The 18,252-nt window shown below is 42.8% G+C and overlaps 1 protein-coding gene and 1 long non-coding RNA gene across 10 annotated transcripts in view; both read left to right on the top strand.

Moving 5' to 3' along the window:
* The window catches only part of SLCO3A1 (solute carrier organic anion transporter family member 3A1), a 323,050-nt gene that overhangs the window by 126,294 nt on the left and 178,504 nt on the right, over nt 1–18,252 (top strand). The window lies entirely within an intron of this gene.
* LOC129050201 (uncharacterized) overlaps nt 831–18,252 on the top strand; it is a 41,986-nt gene continuing 24,564 nt past the window's right edge. For both annotated transcript variants that reach the window (XR_010137244.1, XR_010137243.1), the window contains exon 1: nt 831–11,675. This is a non-coding gene — a long non-coding RNA (uncharacterized LOC129050201). The remainder of the gene's footprint in view (nt 11,676–18,252) is intronic.

Raw genomic sequence — 18,252 nt, forward strand, 5'->3', positions numbered from 1 at the left:
TATAGTTTTGTTAAGTAATGGTTCTCTATGGTCTTTTTTTAAATCTAGTTATCAATCTAGGACTAATAAAGCAGCCTTAAATTCACCCATATGATGTTGTCCTCCTCAGTTTCTCTTTGTTCTAATTTTTAGGTGGTGTTTGTTTTATGAAATATTCATCCTTTACAGTGTATCTTAAATATACCTGGCCTTGTTTGCTCCTGTTACCTTTTTTTTTTTATTTTTAAAAGTTTAATTTATTGTGAGGTATTGCTTACATGCAATAAAATGTACCCCTTTAAGTGTAGGACTTGATGAGTTTTGATAAACATATGTAGTTGTGTAAACACCAAAATGGGGAGTTGTCCAAGTCGTATGAAGTGATGGTTATGCAAGGTGAATTACTTCCAGAGATTTGCTGTACAATACATATCTGTGGTCAACAATATAATTTTTAAGTGGGCACTTAAAAATTCATAAGAGGGTAGATTTCATGTTAAGTGTTTTTACCACAATAAAACAAACAAAGCACAAAGACACAAGACACTTTTGGAGATACCTGTTACCTTGATTGTGGTGATGGTTGCATAAGTATATGTGTGTGTCCAAACTCATCCAATTGCTTCTGTTAAATATTTGCAGTTTTTGTATGTCACTTCTACCTCAGTAAAGCTGTTAAAAATGATATAGAAGAGGATATATATATCTATATATATAGATATATATAGATATATATATATAGATATATATAGATATATATATATATAGATATATATAGATATAGATATATATAGATATATATATATGGATATGGATATATATGGATATATATATTTATTTATATATTAGATGAGGTCTCACTGTCACCCAGGCTGGAGTGCAGTGGTGCAATCCCGGCTCACCACAACCTCTGCTTCCTGGGCTCAAGTGATTCTCCAGCCTCAGCCTCCCGAGTAGATGGGACTACAGGCATGTGCCACAAACACTTGGCTAATTTTTGTGTTTTTTGTAGGGACAGGATTTTGCCACGTTGGCCATGCTGTTCTCGAACTCCTGAGTTCAAAGCAATCTGCCCGCCTCGGCCTCCCAAAGCACTGGGATTACAGGTGTGAGCCACCACGCCTGGCCAGGTTTTCTATATTTTTTAAATTTAGATGATGTCATACCTCTCTGCCCCTCCTTGTATACTGGGACCTGCCCATACCTCAGTTCTTGATTTTAGCTGTCAGTTAGCTGGCATATGTCTTTGAAAAGCTTTCATGGTAAAAGTCTTATGATTGATATATTTCCTTGGTTCTAAAGTATCTGAAAAGGGTTTTTGTTTCTTCATATCTCAACAGTACGTTGCCTAGGCAAAAATACTTCCTTGTCACGGTCATTTCCTCCTGATTATGCAGCTCTTGACTCCTAATGGAATGGGGCAGTAAGCTCAGATGAGCCTGCCCTCTGTTCCTTTGTGTGCAGTTACCGTGCTTTGCCTGTCTGCTCATGAGAACAGTTGCTTTAACCCTGAGTATATCTAGGTGTGAATGCTCCTTCGTTCCTTTTCCTAGGAAATTGATGATTTACGTGCATTGGATTTTTTGTCCTTTGGAGGTGTGCAAAGTGAATTTCTCAGCCTCCTTTCAGCTCTCTCCTGGTTTCTTCAGCTTGTCGACTCTGCTACTGCAGGCCACGTCAGCCAAGAACCCTCCTTCTCCCCTCTATAGCCCTCTGTTTCCTTTCTGCTGTTTCTGTCTCTGCTGCCCTGCCCTCTGGCTCCTGACTCCACTGCAGCATGAATGTGCTTTGCTGTGTCACTAGACTCCTGGACCCTAAATCCAGTGGTCCCCTGGTGGTTCTTGTGTTGCTTTACCAATTGGCAGCAGCAGATGGGGTTTTTGACATTCTCTTCTCCCTTGGCATTTCTGACAGAGTTTCTTCTCTTTGTCTCTAACATCTCCCAAGCCATTTCTTCTGAGTCTTCCTCCAGATCTCCCCTTCCTTGGACCATCCCTCAGATCTCCCTGCAATCCCCCTCCCTGCCCCGGTTTCATCTTTAATCACCCCCCTTCTCATTCTCCACTCTCCCTCTGGGTTATCTCTTCTGTTTCCTTAGCTTTGGCCATCACCTCCATTCACTTCCCTGCTTCGGCCTCCATATGCTTAGAAAAGGCTTCTCTAATTAGGGTGTTAGTAGTACCTGCTCATAGTTTTTTTTGTGAAGATTACATGAGGGGCTACACATGAAGTGTTTAAAACAGAGCCCAGCACACAGTAAGTGCTGAATAAAACCTGGCTGTTAGTAATATGTTGTTATAAGTATTATTACTAATGTGTTTCTGCTTTGTCTAACTTTAATTCTTGGAGACCTAAATCATATCTTACTACTTTTTTAACACTCCCTCCTACCACGCCATCACAGTGTGTCTAAAGTATAACAGAAGCTCAGAAACGCTTGTTAAAAATTAATTAATGGGTATGTTCTCAAAAGTATTGAAAATAAGCATTTAAGCAAAAACCATACAAGAATGTTCATAGCGCTCTTTATAATAGCTAAGAGGAGGAAGAAACCCAAATGTCTATCAGCAGATAATGGATAAACAAAATGGTATATCCATACAATGATGTTCAGTCATAAAAAGGAATGAAGTATAGATACATGCTATGACATGAATGAACCTAGAAAACATTAAATGAAAGAAGGCGGTCACAAAAGAACACATATTGTGAGATGCCATTCATAAGAAATGTCCAGAATAGGCAAATCCATAGAGACGGAAAGCAGATTAGTGGTTTCCAGGGAGGGGATGGGGGAGAGAGAGTGGAGAGTGACTGCTTGATGGACATGAGGCTCTCAGAGTGAGGACAGTGTTCTGGAACTAGATAGTGGTGATAGTTGTGAAACACTGTGAAAGTACCACAGTGTCACTAATGGTAAATTTTTGGTACATGTCGTGAATGATTGGATGGATGGATACATGGATCATGCAAAGACGTACTGCCTGAGGTTTTGTCACTGCAATGAGACCAGCAATCAATTCCTCATTGCCACCCGGGGGGTGACATGCACTGGACCCCCTGCGTCATGATGACCCAAGGGCTTCAGCCTCACATTGCTGACCCCGCTTTCTGTATCCTCATGGCTCACTGAGAGAAGCGAAGGAGCTGTCTGAGGATGTTGTGATACGTTTCAAGTTGTCAGTAACACACTTAGAGATGATATCTCCTGGCAGCTGCAGAGAAAGCCAGTTCAGTAAGTTTGGGGTTATTAGGGAGGAAGGGGAAAAATGGTGAGAATGTGCTCTAGGAAAGTGGGGTTCTCAGACATGGAAAACCAAATATCTCATGTTCTCACTTCTAAGTGGGAGCTAGGCTATGAGGACACAAAGGCATAAAGTGATATAATGAACTTTGGCAACTGGAGTGTGGGGACATTGGGAGGTGGGTGAGGGATAAAAGACTACATACTGGGTAGAATGTACGCTGCTTGGGTGATGGGTGCACTAAAATCTCAGACAACACCACTAAAGAGCTAATCCAAAAAACACCTGTACCCCAAAAACTATCAAAATAAAAGTTTTTATTTTGGACAATAGCGTCCTAAGATACCTCGATAAAGAAAAATCAGAGAAGGTCTTTCGCAAGCAAACCTTATTAGAAATACTTTATAATGGTTGAGATTAAAAACATATCTCCTAAATGATCCTCCCAGGAAACTCTGAAGTTCTTGAGGATAAAGACCTTGGCTGTCTTGCTAATGTTGTCTCCCTGAACTTTGCATGGGTCCAGGCACTGAGTGGGCACTCAGTAAACACCGAGTATTGACTCAGATCCTGAATATTGAAATAATTGATTATTGAATGAGATATTGAGCCAGATAATTTTCCATATGAAATAAATACCACCCTGTGCTTCTTGTTTGTTTTCTCCCATCACCCATTTCTGGGGAGTTTTTCAGGTTTCACAGGTAGACCTAGGACTAGGAACATTGCTGAAGGTCATTGACCAAAGACAGAACTTCAGTCAGTTACTGGAGGTCGTTTCCCCCCTGTAAATGATAGGCCATCCTACGGTACCCTCCCTTCTCACTGCTGTTTATGAAGATGGATTATTTCTGATTCAGATATTTCAAATCCTTTAATTCTTTCTTTCTCAGTGAACTAAGCTCTTTTACTCTTCAGTGAAAATGGCACTGTGCATAAGTGTCTGGCATCCACGCAAGGAAAAAGCTTTCTGTGAACATGTAGCCTTTTAGATTGAAGGCAGTGATCTTTAGAGTTCTTAATTACCCAAGCCACCAACTCATCTAAGCCCTGGTCCATACTCCAAAGAAGAGGGAAGGATTTGGATGTCAGTTTAAGCCTTGGCATCTGTTCTGTATTCAGGGCTCATAGTACAAATGTGTTACTTTTTTTCCCCCCTCAGTGGAATATATTTTTCTTACTTTTCCCTCTATAAAACATGCATGTGCCTTAGAATTTTCTCATTGGAGTTTATTTAATAATTACCCAGGTTTACCTTTTTATTATATGTTAATGATTTTACTAAGTTGATAGATTAAACTAAACTTATAAATTATTAATGGATTCATATATGAATACTACTGTTAGGAACAGGAGTCTCACAAAGGTTCAAACTTTCCACGTATCAGTATCATCTTGTTCAAGGGTCAACGAACTATGGCCCATGGGCCAAATCCTATTGACCATATCTGGCCCTTTACAGAAAAAGTTTGCCAACCTCTGGTCTAGTTCAACACTTAGCATAAGCTACTGCTCATACCTACCCTATTTTGGCCTGTGTTCTGGCATTGATTGATTACTAAAATTGGTTTGCTATTCTCAATTCTCTTCACTTGTACTATCATTTATGACTGCAGACCTGCTAGTTAACTTCTCTGAGATACAGGTGCCTTATTTGCAAAAAGGGGACATAATGCAGTTTTCATCATTAAGCATTTCATCAAGTGAGTTTACATACAGGTTGAGTACCCCTTATCCCCAAAAAGCTTGGGACCAGAACTGTTTCTATTTTTTTTTTAATTTTGGAATATGTGCATGTGCATGATGAGATATTTTGGGGATAGGACCCAAGTCTCCACATGAAATTCTTTTGTTCCATATACACCTTATGCACATAGCTTGAAGGTAATTTGATACAATAGTCTAACTAATTTTGTGCATGGAACAAAGTGCTGACTGCAGTTTGACTGCAACTCATCACATGAGGTCAAGTGTGGAATTCTCCACTTGGTAGTACTCAAAAAGTTTCATATTTTGGAGCATTTTGGATTTCAGACTAGGGATGCTCAACCTGTATAAATAACCTAGCATGTTGTCTGGCAGTTAGCAGGCCCTTTCTTCTTTCTACCTCTTCCCTGAAGAGTATGACCATTTATCCATGAAAAAAAATTGAATGGCACTACAGTGTAGAAGTAAATTTGCTATCACTTATCCTGGGTTTAAATCACTGTTCTGCCACTTACTAGCTATGTGACCTTGAGCAAGAGGCTTAATCTCATTAAACCTCATCTAAAACCAGAGATAATAATAGTATCTATGTCCTAAGTACAACTGTGACTCTTCAGTATACAATGCATGTCAAGTGCTTAGCATAATGCCTTGCACCCAGTATATACTAATTAAATGGTAGCATCTATTATTGTCATCAGTGTTATCATTATTAATTTCTTAGGGTGTACAAACTATTGGTGAGGATCATGGCATTCATCAGCTCTACCCACATTTGCCAACATCAACTCTCCTAGTCAGCCAAAACTTTTCCCACTGAGCTTCACTTAAGCAAGCAAAGAAAACATGTTTTCCTGGGGAAAATGAATCTAGAGCTTCACCATCCGCATTTGGTGCATTAGAAACATTCCAAAAGGAAAAGCAACAGAGAGGCTGGATTTGCACATTTCTTTCAGACTGCTGCCTGATTCTCTTCACTCTTCCTGACTGCATTGCCAACAAGTCCTCTCGGCCTCAGCTGTCCCTGTGTGACTACAGTAGTGCCACTCACATTTCTCAGGGGTTGGTGTGGGGAGAGGCCTCGCTGCCCCGGCGGAGCTGCCCAAGGGACATCCATTCATTGGTTTGCTTCTTTATTCATTCGCTTCAAATTTATTTCACTGTACTGGGTGCAGAGGTAACACAGGATATTAATACCTAGCCTTTCCGTTAAGGGGCTCACCATCTTGGACCCCAGTTTTGAAGATATATTGGAGAGGCAAGAGTTTGGGGGCTGAGAAATCTGAGAGTTTAAAAAAAATAATCCAAGCAAAGATGGTGAATGGATTCGTAGGGTGATAGAGGGGAGAAGTGGGTACTCAGCTGGCCAGGGATGAAGCTTTAGTTGGTATGAAGTTTCTAAGCTCATTCCTGTCCTGAGTGGGTCCTTTCTAAACATAACTCCTCGACTACAAATCCCTTTTACTCCAGGGATCATTCCATAAGGAGTGTAGCCCTGGCCGGCTTTGCAGTTTTCTCCCTCACCCCATGCAGCTATTGTTGGGCACGGAGCAGGCTGTATGCACTAGGAAGTGAGTGTGTCTCTTGGTGCCCTGGTGCCCCTTGAACAAACACAGTCCCAGGAACAACTGGACTTCTGTGCAAGCTGGACTTCTGTTTCTACTTCTGTGCAAGCTGAACAAAGGCACCAGCCTACTTTTCCCAGGTCCGGGAAAGACTCTAGTGCACCGTGATGCTAAAGACGGAGGTGCTTCCCTTGGTCTTGGGTCCAGGTGACCATAATTCATGTGCAGAAACTGGCATGACCCTTTATAGAACAGTAGGTTCCACTGGGGCAAAATTACTGGCAGCTGTGCTTTTCTTGTCAAACACTGGCTTGGGAGAGCCAAAAATAGACGGTCCTGGGACCAGTCTGGGTTCAGGAAGTGGCATAAGCAAGTTGCCTCCCGCTTAGGGAGAGTGAGCCACATTCCTCAGAGTGACAGGCGGCCTGGGAGGGTAAAGAGCAGGGCAGTGGCCAGGCTGGGGCGGGATAATTCGGATGCCTGGCCTTCCGGCTGCCATGGTCCTTCTCCCACCAGCCAGGCCCTCCTTGCTCTGCCAGCCAGGGACTCCCATTTCTCCCTGCTCCTTTGTGCCATGGCTCACCTCTGACTATGACATTCTTGCTCAGAAAGCTCCATGGGACATCATCGCTGGGCAAAGAAAGCGTAAACTCGTCCTGTGTGGCCCCTCGGAATCCGCGTGTATCTCATCTCATCTCATCTCTCTTTAGACTCCGCTTCATGCCCTTTATGCTCCAGCCACTGCAGACTCCAGCTTGACATTCCCCCAAAACGCCCACGCTTTCCCACCTCATGGCTTTTTCCACTAGTTCTTCCCATCCTGCAGAGTGCTTCCTATCTGTGTGCATTCCATAGGTCCTTCAAGGACCAGCTCACATTATGTATGGTGATCGTAACATTTATCATCTAAACAAGGATTTTTTCGGAAAAAATTTCACAAACTACCCCTCCCTTTGGGCCATGAGGTCATGCAGTCACCCAATCCAAAAACCCTTTACAAAGAGGACTGTATCCCTCCCTTGTCTGGCTCTCTCAATTTTTTCTTGTTGGAAAGGTTGTCACAGATCCCCCTGCCACAGAGTATGGACATCAGGGTAGACACTTAGTTTCTGCTCCAGGTTCTAAGCTCCCTGAGAACAGACACAGTGCCCAGTGAGTCTTGTCCCCTCGCCAGCGGCCTGTACAACCCGTTGCCCAAAGATGATGCCCACAGACCCTCAAAGCAGCTGCTTGCTGGTGAGCACGCTTTGATGCTGCATGGCTGCATGCTTACATGCCTTCCTCTGTCCCCAGCACCATTTATTGAAGTTACGCACATCGTTGCAGGAGAGGGGAGTGCCCACAGCTGCAAAGTCCTTGGCGCGCAAGGCGAGGACTCTGCTTCAGCCAGCGTGCCAGATTCTGGCCCTCAGGCAGCTGCCCAAAGAGCTCTTGACAATGCCGTGGCTCTTGCTAATATTTGATGATTGTCAGAGAGGGACCACCTATGGGTCATGTCGGCCACACGTTCCTTTAGGCAAGAAACCCAGAGTGTGGCTTCTTATTTTGCATCAAGTTAAGTCACTTAGCAATCAGGGCAGGGCCCTAGTTTTAAGATGGCTTAGCCCACACTGGAGTGCCCAGTTAAGTAACAGGTTCATAGTCCAGCCTTGGCTCTGGGGAGGGCTTGTAGGCGAAAGAGTTGTAGTTTCTTTCGACAAATCTGCATTTGCTATAAGAGCTTATTAAAGATTCCTTTAAGGGTTCATAAGATTGATCTCCAATAAAGTAGTGATTTTCAACTCTTTTTCTTCCTTAGCTAGAGAATCCTTGGCTCAAACAACATCTTGGGTGGACATTCCAAAATGGGAAACAACCAAGTCAAGCTTTTCTGGGCAAAGGCAATGTTAGGGCTTGAAGTTCTGTGCCCTTGCCACGGGCTCCCTCTATAGAGTTTCTGAGAAAACAGCTTGAAAATCACTGCTCTAGAGTTTAATAAGGAAGATGCGTGTGATTTGAGTTGCTGACAAGTGATTTGAGTGAAGCACAGGCTAAGACGGGTGGGAGGACAGGTGTTGCCCACCAGCCCTACAGGAGGTATTTAATGGATGCTGGTGGGTGGGGAGCTGCCTGGGCTTGCCGAAGGCCACTCAGCTCCATTATAAGTCTCCCAAGCCCAGGCCTGTGAATTACACCCAGCAAGGGGAACAGGACCGTCTCCAGGGATGCCTTCCCTGCATCACCTCCACCCCAAACTCCCAGGAATTGAGGGAGTCTGTCCCTTTACAGAATGGCAGCCCCTGCTTGGGCTATGGGAGCAGCAGTAAGAGACTGACCTCATCCAAAGTGGATGATCCTCTCCAGGTGTCCCTTGATCTTATTTCCATTAAGCTGGAGATGGGAGTAGTCAGAAGTAGCAGTCACATTTTAACAAGCTATGTTTTACAAGATACACTTGACCTTTGCTGTAGTGATCAATAACTGAGCATGTACCCTATGCCAGGCATGGCCCTATATGCTGTGCACACACACATTATCTCATTTCATTTTTACAGCATTCCCACTTTATAAAGGCTGTTCCAATTAACAAGAAGCGTTGGTGCATTTCTTACATCTTTTTAAGTATGACCCTGAGAGTTACAGGAGTGGGAGGCTATTTATTTCTAGAGAAGTTCTCTCTGGCATCCCCAGGAGGAGAGCCAGGTCCATATCCTTTATCCCCATCCCTTGTTTGGCCTGATGGAGGGTGTCTGGCCCTACCTGAACGAGCCTTGGAAGGTTTCGCTCCAGTGCCAACTTAATCTTTAATTGACTGTCCCGGACAGATTGAGAACTGAAATCCATCAGAATGAAGCATGAGGCTGAATTTCTCCTGAGAGCTCAGCTCACTTTTACAAGTAAATTACTTATATCCTCCTTGAGGCAGTAAAAGCACATTTGTTTGGTTGTGGCGTGGGGAGGCCACGGGGACTATAACTCTGTGAAAATCAGTGTTTAAAATGTGTGACAAAAAGCAATAAAATCAGGTTGATTGGCATAAAAGAGATCAACATGGAATGTGCCCTGGTAGCAGAAACAGGGTGGAGGAAAGTTGGAATTCACGAACATGTGTATAGATCTCTGGTTTTCTAAGTCCAGTTAGAAGATATTCAACCCGTGTCACATTCCTGGACCATAACATTGCTCTGATGTTGATCTAGAAGCTGCCATCTGTTGTACAGTTGAATCCGTCTGTGGTAACTAGGCTAATCAATCAAAGAGGAAAATCAAGACAGGGAGCTTGTGAGAGTGGATGTGGTTTCTGGTCACAAGGCTTCCAGGTCAGCGCTGTACCTCTGACCCTCCCCAACCAAACAAGGGTTCTGTTTATCCAGACCAGGGGGCCACCAGGTCAGATTTGCAGTTGGTTATTCCCACTGAGGAGAGGAGTTTGTGCTTTCCTGTTTAACCGCTTGTCTGGCCAGGCCATGAGTTGCAGGGTTCACCTCTTTGTTGGCCTTTTCCAGGAGGCGGTAGTGGGAACTCAGTGCGGTGACATAAATCCTCTTTCCGGACTATTACTCAAGGTTTGAAGGGAGATAAAGTTAAATTTAACCTCCCGCTTCAGCTATTTTCACAAGAAAAATAAAAATTTAAAGCAAATTTACTGGTGATTCCATCATCTTTCTTATCAGAGATTTACAAATAATTCTAAAAGTCGAGAATTTCTGCAAAGTCTGGATACCCTTGAACCTTTTTCCTGAGAGATAAGATGATGTATTTATGCACATACATTCAGATAAGAGGTTCCAAACGTTTTTGCTTAAACCTCATCGGTAAAGATTGTGATAAGTACCAATAATACTTTATCAATTTTATACTTGTATTCTTTGATAACATAGAAGGCATATTATAAAATAAGCAAACATGTACATAAAAAGAGGAGATAAAGATGAAATAAACAGTATTGTAAAATGTCTCACTAGTCCTGATGGCTTTATACTGTCATCAGCTGATAAGACATAGAGATATTTAGAGTCACTTAGAGTGACATTTATTGTTAATGATTTTGAATATAAATCCATATTTCCAGTTATTTTATCCATAATTTCACATTTGTTTGCTGGATTGTCATTGCTTTTCAGCTTTGTGGTAGGGCTGACAAAAGCTTTTACTAGGGGAGTGAGAGGCCCTGCCATTTTTTGGTGTTGTGTTTGTATTATTATCTTCAACTCACACTTTTTTTTTGCAGTAATCTTTTTTTAAGTGAAATTTTTTCTTAAGTAGATCGTACATAGAGAGAAGCACATAAGTGCTTCATCTGAGATCATAAGTGTACAACATGAATTTTCACAAAATGTACACACTCAGATGACCACTACTCAGATCAAGGGATAGAACAATCCCAAAGCCCCCATGGTGGCTCTCCAAGTCACTCCCACTATCTTCTTTCCCAAAGTAATGCCCAGAGTAACCTCTCTTTTGATATCTGTTACCTTTTATTACTTTTGCCTGTGTTTGAGCTTTCTGTGAATGAAATGATGGCGTCTATTCTCTGGTGTCTGGCTGCTTTTGCAGTACATTCTCTTTGTTGGATTCATCCATGTTGTCACATGTAGTTGTAGTTTATTCTGTTTAAGTGCAGCACTCCATTCTGTGACAGCTCCATTTCATTATTCCTTCTACTATTGAGGGCATTTGTGTAGTGTCCAGTTTGTGGCTATCATGAATAGTGTCCCTGTGAGCATTACTGTCCCTGGGTTTTGGTGAACATGTGCCCACATTTATGTGGGATGTGCACCTAGGAGTGGAATTGCTGAGTCATAAGGTATGTTCATTGTTAGTAATACTACCCAAAAGTATCAATGTACGTTTCCTAATGAGCGCAGGTTGAGGAGCAGTTCCACGCTCACCTACGGTTGGTATTAGTGTTGTCTTTTTAGCTTTAGCTGTTCTGGTGGATACTGTCAGCATGGTCCTTAGGTCAGACAATGGGGTCCCTCAGGCCCTGTGTCACAGAGGGCCCTGCACTAGTGCTCCTCAGGAGTGTGCCAGGTCTGGAGGGTGGTTGCTTGCAAAGGGCCACAGGACCACTTCCAGGGCCTGCTTGTCCTGCAGAAGGTGGCCTGAAGGGGTGGCCAAGAGATGCTTCTCATCAGAGACAGGATGGAAGGAGGAATGAGTGCATGGAGCTGGTTCCTGTGGGCTTCCTAGTCTACGTGTATGTGGGGGAGGCCTTCGAGGAGCAGGATGGAGCCCTGGGTGGGGGGAAAAGGGGACCATGACCAGGGCTCGGCTCTCCCCCTTGTAACAGGCTTCCAGTGCTGAGGAGGCTGGGAATTCTACATTTGGATCTGGTCCTCTGAGTTTACATTCCCTTGAGGAGCGTGACAGGGTGAAACCAGTGGAGGTGGGCTCTGGGAGCACTTGGTGGGCAGAGGCTGAGTGGCATGGCTTTTTGAGAGATGAGGGAGTACCTGCTGGCCACTGTGCTCGGCCTGTATTTGCCCTTTCCTCAGCCACTGTCCAGGTAGGGGTGTGATGGTAGAGTGATGGTGGGCAAGCAGCTGAGCCTGGGTCGGGGGTGAAAAGCCTCCCTGGCTTCTTGGGGAAGAGGACAAGAAGGTGGGTGTTCACCCCATGGGATTCCAGGGAGATAAGATTAGGGAGATGGGGAAGTGGCTGTGGGTGCCTATTGGCAGCAGGATCCTTTCCTTCCATCCTTGCCTGCCTCCTAGAGCTCACTGTCCCAGAGAAAGATAATGTGACAGGTGTCATTTTAATTCTCTAGTAGCCATGTTTTTTTTTTTTTTTAAAGTATGCAGTAAGAAGTAAAATTCATTTTATGTTGACCTAATAGAGCCAAACTATAATTTCAGTAAGTGATCAATGTAAACATTACTAGTGAGACGTTTACATTCTTTTTTAAAAAAAAACACTAGGTTTCAAAATCAGATGTGTGTTGACGCTTCCAGCGTACCCCAGTTCAGACCAGCTGCATTGGTTAACCTCCTGGACAGGGCAGCCCCAGAGGGGATCATGGCCTTTGGTGGGAAATGAAGTTAATTTGGGATTTGTACTCTCCATAGCTATTTAGTATGAACTGTTGCTTTTTCATAGTTTTGATTTTGTTATGAAGATATGTTTGTAAAAATAGGAAGATAGAACATATTTTAAGTTGGTTAGGTTGAATTCAAACTTTTAACATTGAGACATGTGGGGAGAAGGGTATCTCCATTTGTACCTTTGCCCATAAATTCTGGTGGCGGTCAGCGGTCAAGAGAGGCAGGCTGGTGGTGGCCATGGCCAGATGCTGTCCATCTCATTGTATCCAGGCAGGGACACAGGCAAGGACCATTTCTTACTCATCTTTGGGGCTTCACAGCCCCAAAGATTCTTTGCAACCTGACCAGAAGTTGCTTTTTATCACTTACAGATTTGAGGTTTCCTAGGAAGGTGGTGCAGGTTTTAAAAACCGCATAGTTGAGAAGAGTGGCAGCAATAATCAGATAATAAGGGAACAAAACCCAGTTCTTTGCATTGTGTCGGTAGGTGCCACATGAAGGGGGAGCATAGATCTGCCTTTTTTTCCCCCATATTCCTAGAGCCTAGTGTACAGTAGGTGCTAATGAATTAACTTGTTTATTCAACACATATTTACTGAACACCTATCATGTGTCAGGTGTCAAGTGATGTGTTACGTTCTGGGCATACAACAGTGAACAAGACAAAGTTCTTGCTCTCTTGGAATGTATGTATTATTGATGAGAAGCCTGTTTTGTTAATAATAAAAAAAGTCAGGCACGGTGGCTCATGCCTGTAATCCCAGCACTTTGGGAGGCTGAGGCGGGTAGATCACCTGAGGTCAGGAGTTCGAGACCAGCCTACCCAACGTCATGAAACTCCGTCTCTACTAGAAACTATAAAAATTAGTCAGGTGTGGTGGGCACCTGTAATCCCAGCTACTAGGGAGGCTGAGGCAGGGGGAATTGCTTGAACCCAGGAGGCAGAGGTTGCAGTGAGCTGAGATGGCACCACTGCACTCCAGCCTGGGCGATAGAGCGAGACTTTGTCTAAAAATAATAATAATAATAATAATAATAATAATCAATTGTGGTCACAGCTCAAATGACATTCTGACATTTGATGGATTCTCAAAGAGCTCAGAAGAAAAATAGTAGTTTTCCTGAGTCTTAAAAGATATAATTAGTCAGCAGGCACAAGGGATATTTAAATACCTGAAGGAGGGGTCCCCGTGGTCACGTGGAGGATGTGGGATTTGCTGGTAAGGGATTAAGGGAATCCATTCAAGAACACTTGTCTCAAATTTATTTTGACTTACAAACCCATGTCTGTACTATTCTTTGTCACCTGACAGATAATTGTGTTTTATCACTTACAGATGCAGGGTTTTCTAGGGGCTGATAGGAAGGAGATATACTTTTAAAAAATGGCATAGGGTTGGGTGTGGTGGTGCACGCCTATAATTCTAGCACTTGGGCAGGCCAAGGCGGCTGGATCGCTTGAGCTCAGGAGTTTAAGACTAGCCTGGGAAATGTGGCGAAACCTCATCTCTACAAAAAAATAAGCCGGGCGTGGTGGGGGGAGGAGGAGGCTGCAGTGAGCCGTGATTGCACCACTGCACTCCAGCCTGGGTGACAGAGTGAGGCCCTGTCTCAATCAGTCAGTCAAGGCATAGATGAGAAGTGTAGCATCATTAATGAAATAACAAGTGAACACAATAAATTAACATTTAAAAATAAAATTAATTTTATTTTTAAATGTTATTTTATTTTATTTAAAGAAATTAAAAATTTAGTGAGCCCAAGGAAAACTTGATTACATGGGACGGTTCAGCATGAGACACAATAAAAAGGAAACTTGTAGATCAATTAGTAAAATAACCAAAATCCTATGGGTCCTTTTCAGTGGTTCTTGAACTTGAGGGGAATAAGAATCACCTGGAGGGCTTGTTACACCACAGATTGCTGGTCACTGTGCTCGTAGTTTGTAATAGCTCTAAGGTGGAGCCTGAAAATTTGCAATCCTAACAAGTTCCCAAGTGATGCTGATGCTGCTGCTCCAGGAACCAGGCTTTGAAAATTCACAGGTTTATTTCATTGCATCACTCATAGATGCACACAACAGCTTTATGCTTCAGTTTCATACAGTTAACGCAAGGACAGACCATAAATCCTACTAATGCAGAGCGAGGTAGGATATAGTCCAATCATAGTCCAATCAATGAGGGGAAAAACACATCAACTATGTGTACAGTTTTCATCTCTCTCTTATACTTACCTTGGTGTCCTTGACTAGTTTGGCCAGTATCTTGTGTCTCCTTGTGGGGATATCAAAATTAGGCTCTCCGTAACCTGACTCTTCTTGAATTGGTTCATCTCCTGACACTACCCTTTTCCTGCAGAAACTACAGGGACCATCACTTGCAAATAAGCCCATTGCTGTTTATTCCACTGTGCCCTCGCATAAGCGTCCTCTATTAACCTGCCGCAAATGTGTGTTCTTACTTAGGACCCCGCTCAGCTGCCACCTCCTCTTTAGGCTCTTGTCTTCTCTATCTTCCCTGTTCTGTCTTCTTTCTGTACCTTATATGGACTCCTGCTGCAGCCCTTAACATACTGTATTATAATCTGTAACATATATAGTCCCCTTCCTATCGTGTGAGCAGCTCTGGGGCATCAGCCTTACCTTCTGCAGTTTTGTGGCCCCCGTTTCCAGCCCACATGTGAGCAGATACTTATGGATTGTACGTCCATAGTAAATATGGACTGCACGATTGAATGATTTAGTAAAAACATTCCAGATCTCTCAGTCTATAAAAATGAATAGGATGCAATCACAACCAATAACAAGAGTGTAGAGGGCTCAAATAACTGATATTTGGAAAAGAGTTGCAGAGTCTTGGTACAAATAAGACCATAATGAGAAGTCCTGAGATTTCCATTACCTCGTTGCTCTGCATCACAGTGAAGTCCACATTTGGCTCTAGTTAGATTAATCATCTCATGGAAGAACCAAAGTATTATTTAGCTACTAATAAAAAGCAATTTGCTGATACCAACGCAGGGACATGAATGAATATCACAAAATAGTTATCTATAAGCATCTGTCATCTCCATTATATTTTAGTCACAGTGATAGATTATCAAATGAATTAGAGGACAGAATTAGTCTGAATCCTCAGCTCTAACATAATCACTTGGGGAAATATTTGCCAAGAGAGTAGAAAGATTATGAGAATGAAAACTTCTTCCATTTGCCTTGAAAAGAGTAGCTGTAGAATCCTAATCATCTAGAATATTTCAAAATCCACTGTCAGATGACCCATGAGCTCAGTCCATGTAGTGTATTTTCAAATGCATTGCTTACCACTTCTGTCTTTCACATACCATAGATTTTTTAAAATGATGGGGGGAGGGGGAAGAGATGGTACTCTAAGATGAGGGAAATGGGCAGTTTTTTTCTTTGGAGGCCGTCACTGAATAGTGGGACTGTTTACAATGTGGGGCACAGAAAGGCAGCATTTATTTTGAAGAAATGTCAGAGCTAGAGTTTTGTGAAATTGCTTTTAATAGATTTTTTTTCTTCTTTCTCATACAGCTTTGCCAGAATTAAAGCAATGCTGTTATGACAAGAGGAGCACCAGGGCCACTATGGGGTCTAGCAAAGAACTGGTGTTAGTTAGTGCCTGCTGTTGGCTGCTTCTCTGGGAAGCCTGGTTTCCTACAATTCACTCTCTCAGCACACCTCCCTCTTGACTCTGACCATCCTTCTCAGACTCCTGAACTGGTTTCATCTCTCTTCCTCTTGCCTCTGGGTGTCCTTCAGGCACTGTTCTTAACCCTCTTGCCTCTGGGTGTTCCTAGGGCACTGTTCTTAACCTCCAACTCCTTCCTATATATACTCAGTTATGTATTACCAAATGCCCCTGGGACGTTTCCACTTAGATGTTCAGCCTCAAGAAAAAAAAAAAAAAAATCCCTATGTTGAGCACATCTACTTGAAACCTTCCTGCCTTACCAGATATTTTCTCTAATTTGGACATACCATGATCAGACCCTTCCTGACGCATTTGCTGTTGCCTAGAATGCCCCCTACCATCCCCCATTCTAGAATACAGCTCTTAAACTCAAATACCTCCAGAAGCGAGGAGAGGAATTTGCATGTGTGATGCTGGCTGGGAATAGGGTGCATAATGGCAGCTGACCTTGGCCTCAGTGTTGAGGAGCAGTAGAGCCCGTGGGGACAGTGAAGAGCTGGAGAGCTGGTGCAGCAGCAAAGCGGGCACTTCCTACTAAGCACCAGGCCATCCTTGCCATGTAGGTGTGTGGGCCCAGTGTTACCAGATTTCTTTATTTTTAAAAAGAATGCAGGGTATGTTTGTTTTTAATTGCCTGATTTGGGCCAAGTGCAATGGCTCACGCCTGTAATCCCAGTACTTTGGGAGGCTGAGGTGGGAGGTTTGTTTGAGCCCAGAAGTTCGAGACCAGCCTGGATAGCATAGTAAGATTCTGTGTCTACAAAAAAAAATTAAAAAATTAGGCAGGGTGGTGTGCACCTATGGTCCTAGCTACTCAGGAGGCTGAGGTGGGGGATCACTTGAGCCTGGGAGATCTGCAGTGAGCCATGATGGTACTACTGCACTCTAGTGTGGACAACAGAACGAAACCATGTCTCCAAAAAAAAAAAAAATTGCCCATTTTATATGTGTTAACAATTGTTTGAAATTAAAATCACCTTTTAGGCTAACATTGTGCAGATCATACAAACTGTGTCTGTTAATCCTGTGTGGGCCTCCGCTGCCAGTGTACAGTCTCTGATTTAGAACATCTGGCTCAGTGCCATCCAGTAGACATATGCAAGACGTTTGAGTGATCTAAAATTTTCTAGTAGCCATGTTTCAAAAGTTAAAAGGGAACAGATGAAATTAATTTTAATATTTTTAATTTAATCAAGATTTCCCAAATATCATTTCAACATGTAACCAATAGGAAAAATCATTAATGAGAGATTTCACATTCTGTTTTTGCATGTAAGTCTTTATGCTTTACAAAACTAAACACACGTCTCAATTTAGACTAGCCGCATGTGACTAGTGGCTGCTGTACTGCACAGCCCAGCTCTGGATGAGGAACAAGAATTAATTACATGCACATATAATTAAGTGGGATTTTATTCATTATGCTTGTGTAAAGCTAGATAAGTTGAATTGGGGTTAATCCAAAGTCAAAGATAGTAAATCTGAGAATGATGAGTTCAAATATGACAAAAAGAAATAGATAGAAAAAAATTGCTGGGATAACACCAGAGTGATAATTGATAGACTTTCATAAGTCCATCGTGCATGGCTTCCAATAATCCCTTAAGGGACTTTTCTCTCTGGAGCTCTACCCTGTGACACAGGAGTTCACAGTTTAAGTTCTAATTCATACTTCAAGGTTAGCTTCCATTTTGGATTTATCATGCTGTTGCCCTTCTAAAAGGCAAAGGTCAAGGTGAGTGTTTTGTCTATAAGCGTTTAAAACAAAATGAGCATCAAGGAAGCCACTGTAAAATGGGGAGGAGTGTTCTGAATTCATTGACGACTTCATCATTCAGTCAAGATCTAGCAAATGCACTACACTGCTAATGACGACCATTTCCACCCAATATTTACTGGCTTTCACTGCACATTCATACGGGGAGGCAGGGCTCTAGAGTTATTATCAGCTCTGACCTCATGAAGGTTATGACCGCCAGTGACTCCTTTCTTGACCCTGACTACATGATTTTTGTGT

Source organism: Pongo abelii, chromosome 16, assembly GCF_028885655.2.
Source record: "Pongo abelii isolate AG06213 chromosome 16, NHGRI_mPonAbe1-v2.0_pri, whole genome shotgun sequence".
NCBI classification, from domain to species: domain Eukaryota; kingdom Metazoa; phylum Chordata; class Mammalia; order Primates; family Hominidae; genus Pongo; species Pongo abelii.